Raw genomic sequence first — 12,662 nt, 5'->3', positions numbered from 1 at the left:
TATGAATTTTCTTTTCTTTAATACCACTCGAGGTGATCTTAGAAAAGCTTTAAACCACTGGGGATTTTATGAACACTTGCTACTCTTATGCAAAAGAATAACATGTAAGGAGGGGGTTTTGACTATTAGAGGTATAGTGTTAACGTAACAGCGATTTGTGGACCTATCATCCTATTGGAGAGGATTGATAAGTTGTTTTAATTGTCAGAGGTTTAGTGTTAACATGACGAGGAAATGTTGCAAATAGGGCAACTTTGAGGACATATCGCTCTATTAAAGAGAGTCGATAAGTTGGTTTTACCAGAGGTGTAATATTAACATGACAGAAAAATGTTACAATCAGGGCAACTTTGAGGACTTATCGCTCTATTGCTGAGAGTCGATAAGTTAATTATCAGATGTGTAGTATTAACGTGAGTGAAAAATGTTACAATCGGGGCAACTTTGAGGACTTATCGCTCTATTGACAAGATTCGATAAGTTGATTGTCAGAGGTCTAGTATTAACATGACATGAAAATGTATGATTGTGACGTGAACAAGATTTTGAAAATTTAGCATCTCGCTGGGGAGAATTGCTAAGGGAGTTTATCATCGAAAGTGATGAATTTCAACACTTGTGATCTGGACACGATTTTAAAGAGTTATCACTCTGCTAAAGGGAGTTGATAAATTGGTTATTTATTACTCTGTTGAGGAGAGTTAATAAATGGGTTGTAATTTGAGCAATTTTGTGGACTTATCACCCTATTGATGAGGATTGATAAGTTGATGTTGTAAGGCTTACTATCAGGAATGATGCAACCTGAATTAGAACTTCGAGGGGAGAATGATTGTTAGAAGTGTAATGTTAACTTGACTGGTTTCTTGAGGACTTATCGCTCTATTGATGAGAATCGACAAGTTGGTTTTGTCAGAGAAGTTTGCCTTGTTAGTAACAAGACTAGCTGATCTTGACTCTGTGGGGATGACGGTCGTCGAAAGTGTAATGTTACCTTGACAATATTGGAGAAAATTTGTCAACTGACTTAATTTGGACCCACATTAGGAGGTTTGACAATTATCAGAGGGAATTATGATACATAACCTACAAGAGAATGCATGTCAAGTTGAAGACGCAGGGATGACCCCATCGTTTCAAAATTGAAACGCAAGGGCGACCTTTACGTTGAAGAACATGGAACGAAGCTCTTAAGTGTGCATTTGTTTGTTTTGGGATGCAAGGTTGGATCTTGCATCTTATCTGATAACGCGAATGTTGCGTTCGGGCGGGAGCTCTTATCTTTATAGCTCCGTACCATTGTAACAGCATGGCGATTGTTATATAATAGAATTGATTAGTCAAGTCAGATGTCAAGAGGCTTCCCATACCTCTCTTAATTTCGCCTTGATCTTTCTGAACGAGCACTTCTCGTTTCTTCTGGCGGTTTTTGCGTGTATTCCACCGCCGATGACAATAGCTGGAAGGAGATCAAGCTCTCCCTTGGAAGGCATTGTGGGGGCGACTTCTGGTACACCACCACTTAGGGAGACCGGTGATGCCCCTAATCCGGCTGCTGCGCAGCCACCAACGTCGTCATCGTAGGCGCCTGGCCGCCAAGGTGAGTATCCACCATCATAACTTGCCTTGTTCAAGTTTTCTTCAAAACCCTAAGTGGGCTCTGATGGAATTTGAAGAACACAACACTCTACACAAAGGAAACTTTTATTTATAGAACACTTGAGAATACAACACTTGTTCTTACAAGAACACCTCACTTTCACACAATTCCTTTATTTTGGTGGACACTCACACAAGGCTACACTACACACTCAAGCTCTCAAGCTCACTTCTTGCTTGCTTGCTTGCTTGCCCAAATGAGAGCACAAGACCCCTATTTATAGTTGTTTAAGAGGGATAGGAAGTGTGTAGAAGAGTTAATCCTAGCCATACATTACTAAGAAGTTTCTAGAAGAATAAATACTAGCCATACACTTGTATCTTCCTAGAAACTTCATGGTAGATATTTTGTAGGATGTTACTAGAAAGAAGTTCTAGAAAGTTGTTCTAGAATAATCTAAGTTGGTGAGGAATTCTAATACTCCCCCTCATCACCAACTTTCATTTCTCTCAAGTCCAAGCTTCTTCTTAAGCTTCAAAAATGTCTCTGTCTTTAGTGGCTTGGTGAAGATGTCAGCGATTTGGTCTTCAGACTTGCAATATGACAGCATCACAGTCTTCTTTTTAACTTGATGTCGGATGAAATGATATCTTGTCTCTATGTGTTTGCTTCGTCCATGTGCTACCGGATTTTTGGCAAGTGCAATAGCTGACTTGTTGTCGATGAGAATCTCTGTCGGTGCTTCTTGTTGGTGTTGCAATTCCTTCATCAGACTCCTGAGCCATATTGCTTGACACGCACATGTCGATGCTGCTATGTATTCTGCTTCGCAACTTGATAGAGCGACGACAGACTGCTTCTTTGATGACCATGAGAATGTTGCTGATCCGATATTGAACATGTAGCCAGATGTGCTCTTTCTTTCATCTAAATCTCCACCATAATCGCTGTCGGTGTAGCCGACTAATCTTGAATCTGCACACTGTGTATAAAATAATCCTTGATCAATACTTCCTCGGACATACCTAAGAATTCTCTTGGCTGCTTTGAAATGCTCCTGTCTTGGCTCCTCCATATATCTGCTCACCAGTCCTACCGCGAACACTATGTCGGGCCTGGTGATGGTTAGGTAGCGCAAGCTCCCGACTAAACTCTTGTATAGAGTTGGATCAATATAGCTTCCTGGTGTGTCTCGCCTCAGCTTCACTCCGACTTCTGCAGGAGTTGCGACTGGATTGCAGTTGCTCATGTTGAACTTCTGAAGGATATCCTTTGCATACTTCTTCTGAGAGATGAAGATTCCTTTCTCTGATTGCGACACTTCTACTCCAAGAAAGTATGACATTTCTCCAATGTCAGTCATCTCGAACTCCTTGATCATATTCTTTTTGAACTCCTCGAACATTTTCGGATTGTTGCCGGTGAAGATCATGTCGTCCACGTAGAGACATACGATCATGATGTCTTCATCCTTCTTCTTGGTATAGAGAGAGTGCTCATACGGGCTCCGATGGAATCCGTTCTTCTGGAAGTATGCATCGATTCTGGCATTCCATGCTCTGGGCGCTTGCTTCAGTCCATACAATGCCTTCTTCAGCTTGTAGACTTTGTCTTCTTGATTCTTCACCTCGTACCCTGGTGGTTGCTTGATGTAGACTTCTTCTTCTAAGTAGCCGTTCAGGAATGCAGACTTCACGTCCATCTGGTAGATCTTCCACCGGTTCTGTGCTGCCAATGCGATAATGAGTCGGATGGTGTCGATCCTCGCGACTGGTGCGAACACTTCTTCATAGTCAACTCCTTCTCGCTGACTATAGCCTTTTGCAACAAGCCTGGCCTTGTACTTCTCGATTCCGCCATCTTGATTTGTCTTTGTCTTGTACACCCACTTTACTCCGATTGGTTTATGGCCTTCAGGTAAGGTAGTGAGCTCCCATGTGTCATTTCTCTTGATTGCCTCGATCTCGTCATCCATGGCTTTTCTCCACTTATCTTCTTGAGCAGCTTCTTCATAGCTGACCGGATCACATTCTGCAAACAAGCAGAATAGTGTGTAGTCATCCATCATCTCGACAGGCTCTGTATCGTCGTACAGATCTCTTAGGCTTCTCATCCTCCTTGTTGCTCCCCCTGAAGAGCTTCCTTCACTTGAGCTGGATGATGTCGGCGTTGATGTTGGGGTTGATGGAGCTGGACTATTAGGTGGACTTTGTTCTGGTCTTCCAACCTCCTGCAAGTCATCATCATTATCTTCAAAGAACATACCTTTAATATTTTTATCTTCATCGGTCCATTTCCAATAATCTTCTTCATCGAACTCCACGTCTCTTGAAATGATCATCTTCTTTGTAACTGGATTGTAGAGCTTGTATGCTTTTGTCCTCCTCTCGTACCCAACGAATATGCACTTTTCTCCTCGATCGTCCAACTTCTTTCTTTTCTGCTCCGGGATGTGTGCATATGCAATACACCCAAACACCTTCAGGTGGTTGACACTTGGCTTGATGTTGCTCCACATCTCCAATGGTGTCTTGAACTTGACGCTCTTTGTCGGACATCTGTTGAGGAGGTAAACTGCACAGTCCACGGCTTCAGCCCAGTAAGTCTTTGGCAGGTACTTGCTCTTCAACATGCTTCTGACCATATCAAGAATGGTACGATTCTTCCGCTCTGCTATGCCATTCTGCTGTGGTGTGTAGGCGGCAGTGAGTTGATGAATTATCCCGTACTGCTTGTTGAAATTGTTGAATGCCTTCGAAGTGTATTCTCCACCTCGATCTGATCGGAGCACTTTGATGTGGTACCCACTTTGCTTTTCTACCATCTCCTTGAATTCTTTGAATTTCTCCAGAGCTTCGGATTTCTCCTTCAGGAAATAAACCCAAGTTTTTCTGCTATAATCATCAATAAATGTGAGAAAATACCTGTTTCCTCCAAGAGAGATGACTTCAAATGGTCCTGCAATATCTGTGTGGACCAATTGTAGCAACTCTGTTGCTCTTCTTGACTTTCCAACTTCGAAACTTCTTCTATGTTGTTTGCCCTTCATACAGCCTTCACATAGCTGGTTCGGATGGTTGATTTGCGGCAATCCTTTTACCATTTTCTCCTTCCATAGAAGATTCAGGCCACTGAAAGCGAGATGCCCGAATCGTAGATGCCAGAGCCAAGTCTCGTCTTTTATGATTGACTTCAAGCACTTGACAGGGTCAGCATGAATATTTAAGGTAAACAGTCTATTTCTAGACATGTTCACCTTTGCAATAACTTCATTTTTATTTTTAATAGTGAGGGCAAGGTCTTTTAGATGTATATCATAGCCTCTTTCAAGGAGCTGGCCTAGGCTCAAAATATTATTTCGTAATGCTGGAACATAGTAGACATCAGAGATGTACCTGTTCTCGCCCGTCTTTGTCTGGATCATTATATTTCCCTTGCCTTTTACTGGAATCTTTGACTGATCTCCAAAAGTGACATCTCCTTGTACCATCTCGTTCAGCTCGGTAAAGAACTCCTTGATGCCGCACATGTGGTTACTGGCACCTGAATCTAGATACCAGATATCTTTATTCTTGCTTTCGCTCTCCTGGTACGTCAACAGGACTGTTGAAGTGTCTGCCTGCTCCCTTTCTACAAAGTTGCTTCTTTCTGCCACTTGATTTGATTTCTCCCAACATTCGTAGCTGAGATGACCGTATCTCTTACATTTGTAACACTGTGGCTGAGATCTGTCCTCATGGTAACTTCTTCCTTGTCCTCGTCCTCGTGTGCCACGACCTCGTCCTCGATCGAATGATCGTTCACGATCTCTATTTCGATCTTGATTTTCATGGCCTCCTTGGTACTGTCTCCTACGACCTTGCTGGAAGTTTGAGCCACCTCGAAATGAGCCTCTGCCTCTGTAGCCTCCACGTCCTCTTCGACTATCTTCTTTGATAGTCATCTTACTCTGCAAGGCTTGTTCTAGATTCTCCGCTTGATTTGAACTAATGTTTATATCTTGTTCATAAGCTTGCAGAGAACCTTGCAGCTCATCAATAGATACTTCGGAAAGATCTTTAGACTCTTGTATTGCCGGAATAATATATTTGAATTTAGAGTCTAAAGTCCTAAGTATCTTCTCCATAATTCTTACATCATTAATTGCTTCTCCATTTCTCTTCATTTGATTTGTTATTGTCTGAACTCTACTAAAATAATCCGATATTGATTCTGTAGCTTTCATCTTCAAATTTTCAAATTCAACTCTTAATGCTTGGAGGCGTACCTTTTTGGCTCTTTCCGCACCTTGATAGGATTTTTGTAAAATCTCCCATGCTTCTTTAGAGGACAGGGCATTGGAAATCTTCTCAAACGCAGATTCATCTACGCCTTGGAATATTAGGAACAAAGCTTTTTTGTCTCTTTTTCTGACCTCCTTCAGCTCACTCTTCTGTGTGGCGGTGAGAGTTGCTTCTGCTGCAAGTGACTCTGGTTCAGTGTAGCCATTCTCCACGAGCTCCCACAAGTCTTGCGAGCCGAGCAAGACTTTCATCTGGATACTCCAGTTGTCGTAATTGGTCTTCATCAGCTTCGGAATCTGTGGCTGGATCATGTTCGCCATCTCGTACACGAGCACCTTCGATTGGCCCGGCTAGATCGAACTTTGCTCTGATACCACTTTGATGGAATTTGAAGAACACAACACTCTACACAAAGGAAACTTTTATTTATAGAACACTTGAGAATACAACACTTGTTCTTACAAGAACACCTCACTTTCACACAATTCCTTTATTTTGGTGGACACTCACACAAGGCTACACTACACACTCAAGCTCTCAAGCTCACTTCTTGCTTGCTTGCTTGCTTGCCCAAATGAGAGCACAAGACCCCTATTTATAGTTGTTTAAGAGGGCTAGGAAGTGTGTAGAAGAGTTAATCCTAGCCATACATTACTAAGAAGTTTCTAGAAGAATAAATACTAGCCATACACTTGTATCTTCCTAGAAACTTCATGGTAGATATTTTGTAGGATGTTACTAGAAAGAAGTTCTAGAAAGTTGTTCTAGAATAATCTAAGTTGGTGAGGAATTCTAATAGGCTCTGGGTTGATGATGATGAAAACTGTTCGTCCTCCTTAGATTTGAACACAGAGGTGGGCATCTGTGTTAATTGTGAAATGTAAGATCAATGTCTGTGTTTATGAGTTGTAATAATGGTCTCGACCTCTGTACTTTGCCATTAAAACGTGGCTTTAACCCTTGCATGGGTTCTGACCTTTGTGTCTGATTTAGTTGCTTAGGCTTTTTGGGAGTTTATCAACTTCCTGTATATTGGTTTTTAGGGAAAAAGGCCCTTACTGCTGAAGAGGAGGGCGAATACGAAAAGAAAATTCATGAGAGGAGATCCATCCAACCTAAAGCGAAGAAGGGTGCCAAGCTCATGCATGATGCAACAAAGTCCGTACCTATCGCAATCTATGATGAAGAAGAGGGTGTAATCAACCCTTCATCCACTCAGCAACAATTTCAATATCAACCTGATTCTTCTGAGACTGCCAAGGCAGAGGATGAAGAAGGACTAAATGAGGGTGAGTCTGACTCTACTCCTTTTTTTCAACCCATTTCCATGATCTTTCCTAACGAGGATCGTGAAAGAGTATTCCTCGATCTTCCCTTCTGGACCCTCAATACACGTTGTTCCTGCTCCAACGCTTGGAAAACTCAATGAACCAGGCTATTGCTATAATAGAACGCAGAAGGGGCCAATTCTCTGATTATCACACTGATCTTGTAAGAGGTTTTGATGCTCTTGCCCACGTCAACCATCATCGTGCTCTTCATTGTGCTGGAATAATCCGTTGTTATGCGAATGTTGTTTGTCATTTGGAAGAACTACATCGTACGTACTGACTTGGGGCCAAAAATAGAGCAAGCCCTAGGTTCCGTTCAAATTTTGAAGATGATCAAAAATGAAGTTCGACGAAACAATATCTCAAAGAAGAAGGCACTGATTTAGAGCTTACAAAAGCAACATCGTCAGGAAAGGCTCAAGCTGGTCAGCGGGGAGCTGACGCAAGAAGCATTTGATGAGGGTAATGCCAACCTTTTTGCCATCGTTCAAGCGGAAAAAGAAGCTCTCCAAATGTTGCAAAAGGAGGCTAGTGCTGCTGCTGCTGTCACTGAAGATCAGCTCAGGAAGGAGGTTGAAGATCAGGTGCGTGCGGAGCACACATAACGTATCTTTGGAATCGAAGCTTATATGACGACTTTTCATCTTTAAAAACTTTAGTGTTTCACAATATTTTTGGGTTTGTAATAACTTTATAGTATCACTAAAACACTTAACATCTGTGTATGATGAACTGTCGATATTCTCTTGCCTTTCTTGCTATATCTCAACCTTTGGAATGCCATAGGTGTAAATTTTAACTTAGCATTTCTTGTGAGATTTGGTTTGAACTCTTGTTTCCTCTGTTGACCCACATATAGGATTTGTAGCAAACCCTCAGCTATCAATGGATTTGATTTGCCTTTACCGATTACCATTTGAATCAGGCTAACCATACTATTCCCCTCAGTATGGTGAGTTGTTGAGAAGTTTCTTTTAGACTTGACGTTAAAATTTTTTTCTCTAGCCTTAGCCGTTCAAGGCGTTGGATTGGGTCAATTACGACTGTTGAATCGTAATTTGGTTGGACCGATCACTTGAGGGAGTGATCGAGAAAGGGTTTCAATAATGACCCATCATTTGGTAGGTCGTTATCGACAAACAACATTATTTGTGAGAATGATGGTATTGGGATAATTGAATCATTCAGGAACACGTAAGTGTGATAATCAATCAGACAATGTCATTTGCAGGAATGATAAAGTTAATTACCCGAGATCATCATTAACTTGATAGTTACGTGGACCCACCACCCTATTGATGAGGGTTAGCGAGGGATTTGTCACTTTGATGCAAAACGCAAAGGTGGCTTTAGCGTTTAAAATGTGAAGCACAAGTTCTAATCTATGCGTTTAAGATATGAAACACAAGGCTAAAGTCTGCATTTGGGGGAATAAAATGCAACGTTGAACATTGCGTTGAACGGAAGTCTAACAGACTTTATCTTGTAACGTGATGGTTACGTTTGGGTTAGATTTACTCCTAAAATCTCATGCCGAATTAACAGCATGATAGCTGTTGATAAGTAGGCCTATTGGGTCAAATCAGGGTCATTCATCTCCCTTAATTTTGCCTTAATTTCCTTTGAACGACACTTCTCGTTTCTTCGAAGTTCTTAAGGATCTTCGTCCTTTCTGGCTGTCGATCACTATGGCAACGAGAAGGTCTTCCTCTTGTCTTCAACCAGCCATCGAATCTGGCGCTGCGACGCCGTCGGCTAAGAACGCCGTCGGTGTTCCCGATTTCACTACTACGCTGCCGCTGCCGTTGTCGCCGCGGATGCCGACCCTTAGTGGTAAGTGCGGGCCATGGCGACTTGTTTCGACAAGTTTCTGTAAACCCTAGATGGGTTCTGTGTCAATGAGGAAGACGATTGGTCTTCTAAGGATTGGAGACGCAGGGGTCGACCTCTGTGTTAATTGTGAAATGCAGAGTTGATCTCTGCATCTTGCAATTGAAATGCAGGCTATGACCTATGCATTTTGACGCTCGAACGCAGGTCTTAACCTTTGCGTTATGAAGTCGATACTTGGGTCTTAACCCTTGCGTTTGACACGCGTGTCCTGACTTTTGTGTCTAAACTTAGTCTTTAGGACTTTGTCAGCAATTTGTTTAATTACTAACTCCTCATTATCTTGTAGTGTACTTTCCTGGTTTATCGCTCCCCCATGAACATCATTTTGGGTATACTGGCAGTTCAGACAATAACGAAGATTTTGGTTTGCACGACAAACCTTCGTTGTGTGCTTTTCCTAATTTGGAGCGAACACATCAGATTATAGACGCCAGATCTTCCACCCTACGAACTCTAATTAGTAACATTGACATGGAGACACCAGAGGCCCATGCCCAATTTGTTAAGCCAACGTTCTTTTTCGGAGATCATGTAGCAGTAGATGACCGATTTATACGCGTCGAAGATTCTAAACTGCTGTGAAGAGTAGAGGACCGTTTTCTCTTTCTACCAAACATGAAGATAATGTACCCGCTCTCATATTTCCAGAGCGTTAGATGTCGTAGGAGCTTAAGTTTTGATATTGTTAAGGAGCGGGAGAATGTACATATCACTAGTCAATAGGCTCGTCATGTACAAATTGGTGGACAAATCAAAGGCTTCAGACCTGATATCTTTGAGAAAAAGGATCTTGCTCAAGAATTACCCATTCCAGCAAACATTTTTATTCACCGATTCATCATTGCCCAAGGCGAGTTCCTCGCTCAAGCTTTCAGGTCTCCCGATTGGGTGTATTCCGGAGAAGGGGTTGGTGGAGCCGTATGGTGAACTTTGCTCTTGAAGATTTCAAGGAGGCGCTTGCCTTATCTGGCCTCACAGTCCCGGTATTGGCCACTCATCATGGGATTATCCAGAGTCATCCTAATTTATTTACTATGTTAGAGCGATACAACCCGGATAGTTGTATATTTTCACACCTGTCGGAGAGCTAGGCTTCATTCTTCATGAGATGTACGCAGTGTCAGGGCTCCCTTTTGGGATGACGCCTTATGAGGAATTTATCCCCACCACTAAAGAGCTTTCGACCCTAAAATCTACATATCCGGAGATTTACACAACTTTTTGGGAGGTGATGTGCCATTTCTAAATCTGCGCTCAATTAGTTAGGCTTCGTGGAGGTGGATCATGCACACTCAATGGACAGACTACCTTTTTCAGAATTTAGGTCAGAAAGATGTAGTTGTGACTCGTCTTGCTGCGTGCCCTTTGAAGAGCATCAAAGCCCGGATCAAGGCTCCTAATGCTAGCTACAAGAATAAACACCCGGAGGATGGATTCAAAGCCAATACCGAATTCAAAAGTTTTCCCTATCAGGCTGAGATTCCCATTTCGGACATTGCACTCCTTGTTGGATTCTTAATGATATGGCTAAAGCGGTGTGTAGTACCATCAAAACCAGTTGAATCAATCCTGGCTGAGGTTGTTTACCTGGCCGTCCTCTTAGCTCATGGGAGACCTGTGAGTCTCCTTACTGCCATGGTAAGCTGTTTGCAGAGGGGCCTATGAGATTTGACTTCTGAATTTGTCGACGTTAAGGAGGTCAATGTTGCTGGGAGAAGAGTTTTGAAGACTCCTCAACCCCGTGTTCCCGTACCGTACACTTACCTGGTGGCCTAGTTTGTATTGCATTACCCCTCGCTAATTACGGGGATTAATTAGAATTTTGAAACTCCGATGCCATTTGTACAGAGGCTTGAATCAACCGCCTGGACCAATACTTACATAGTCCGGACTCGACAGCTTTTATCGCGGAAGGACACTTACGAAATATTTTGTTGTCACCCTAATTTTGACGGGGCTGAAATGGAGAGTACCGGCTTTACTAATGTAGGTTTTGAGAGTTACACATCCTTGAACGAATGCACCTTCAAGTGGCTCCTCACGATCGGGTTAGGTTACCTAGTCTTTCGACTGAAAGAGAAGTGTATCATTGAGCCATATATGCCTTCTCGATTTGCTCGACAATTCGGATATGACCAACTTTACGTTGGCAACCCTAATTCGAAACTGGCTTAGATTGGGAACTTGTACGAGGGAGCTCACGCTTGGTACTTCTTCTTTGCTGGAGGAACCCGTGCTCGATTTACATTACCCCATTCGACAGCTAACTGTTCCACTGTCCCAGACTTTGACCACTGGTTCTGTGAAGTTTCTCAAATCTTGAAGTACAACATGTGCATTTCCCACATTAGCGAAATTCGAGAACTTTATGGATCCAGGAGAGGTTCTTCCAGGACTCGTCTGTCGGGAATGGAAGAATACTTATCTTGCGAACATGCAGCAACTTAAGGAGTCCAAGAAGAGACACCGGCCACTGAGCCTAAGGAAGAGGAAGCAACCACAGAAGTTGCAGAGGAGGTACCAATTGTTGAGACTCATACCCTAAGATGCTTAAGAAAGAAAGGTCTCACTGCAAAGGAAGAGGGTGAATATGAGAAAATGGTTCGCAATAGAAGACCCATCGAACCTCAACCTTCCAAGAAGCCGAAGTTGATGAAGGGAACAATAAAGTCTGCGCCTTCTGTATTTAAGCCTGCTATGACCCCATCAGTATCCCATGTTCATGAGGAAGTAGTAGCTGGAGAGAAGTTAGACGTTGAAGTCCCAGAATCTGTCCCCATCAGCTCTACTGATTCGGCATCTCTTGCTATCCCTTCAGGAATTCTAGGGAAATGCATCGAGGAATTGGAAAATTTGATGAAGTTAATAATCGATGTTGTTAGCCTAGGAGAAGTCACTTTTGACAACTTTAGGCCTCTACTGACCAGCTGTCTCGACAGGATTGAAGATCTGGGTGATGCGCAGTGGACTAAATGCTGTAGAGAAGCGTTGTCCGCCTAGAAATGGATTTAGCTACCTTTGAGGATTTACGGCAAGCTAACTTGGAACCTGAAATGGAGCGAGCTTTCACTGTCATTCGGATAGCTGTTGCACATCACTAGGAAGTTCTCCACAAACGTTTATCTGAGAAAGAGGCCCAGGTCACGAGTTTACTGGAGAAGTACAATCAGATACACGCTGAAATAGAGACCTATCTAACAAAGCTCATTCGATTGCAAATTCAGCGTGTTGAGGCAAAACTGCTATCATAGGACTTCAACAAAAAGGTATAGAGATTTTTTATGCTTATTGCCGAGGATTAACGATCCTTGATAGCATCCGACCGGAGATTTCTACCACAGCCCCCGTTGAAGAGGAACTCAGGAAGAAAGCTGCTGCGATAACTCAAGAAGTCCATGAAAGGAAGTTGTTTGAATTTAAATCCAAGCTCAAGTCTATTAGATTGATGAACTCCAAGACTTAAATCTTATACTATTCTTAGCTGGGGATAACTTTTTCGCAAGCATCGTTACTTTGTACTGAACGAATATTATTGAATGAGAATGATCTGATTTT

Source organism: Asparagus officinalis, chromosome 5 (assembly GCF_001876935.1).
Source record: "Asparagus officinalis chromosome 5, Aspof.V1, whole genome shotgun sequence".
NCBI lineage: Eukaryota > Viridiplantae > Streptophyta > Magnoliopsida > Asparagales > Asparagaceae > Asparagus > Asparagus officinalis.
This window is presented reverse-complemented; position numbering follows the sequence as displayed.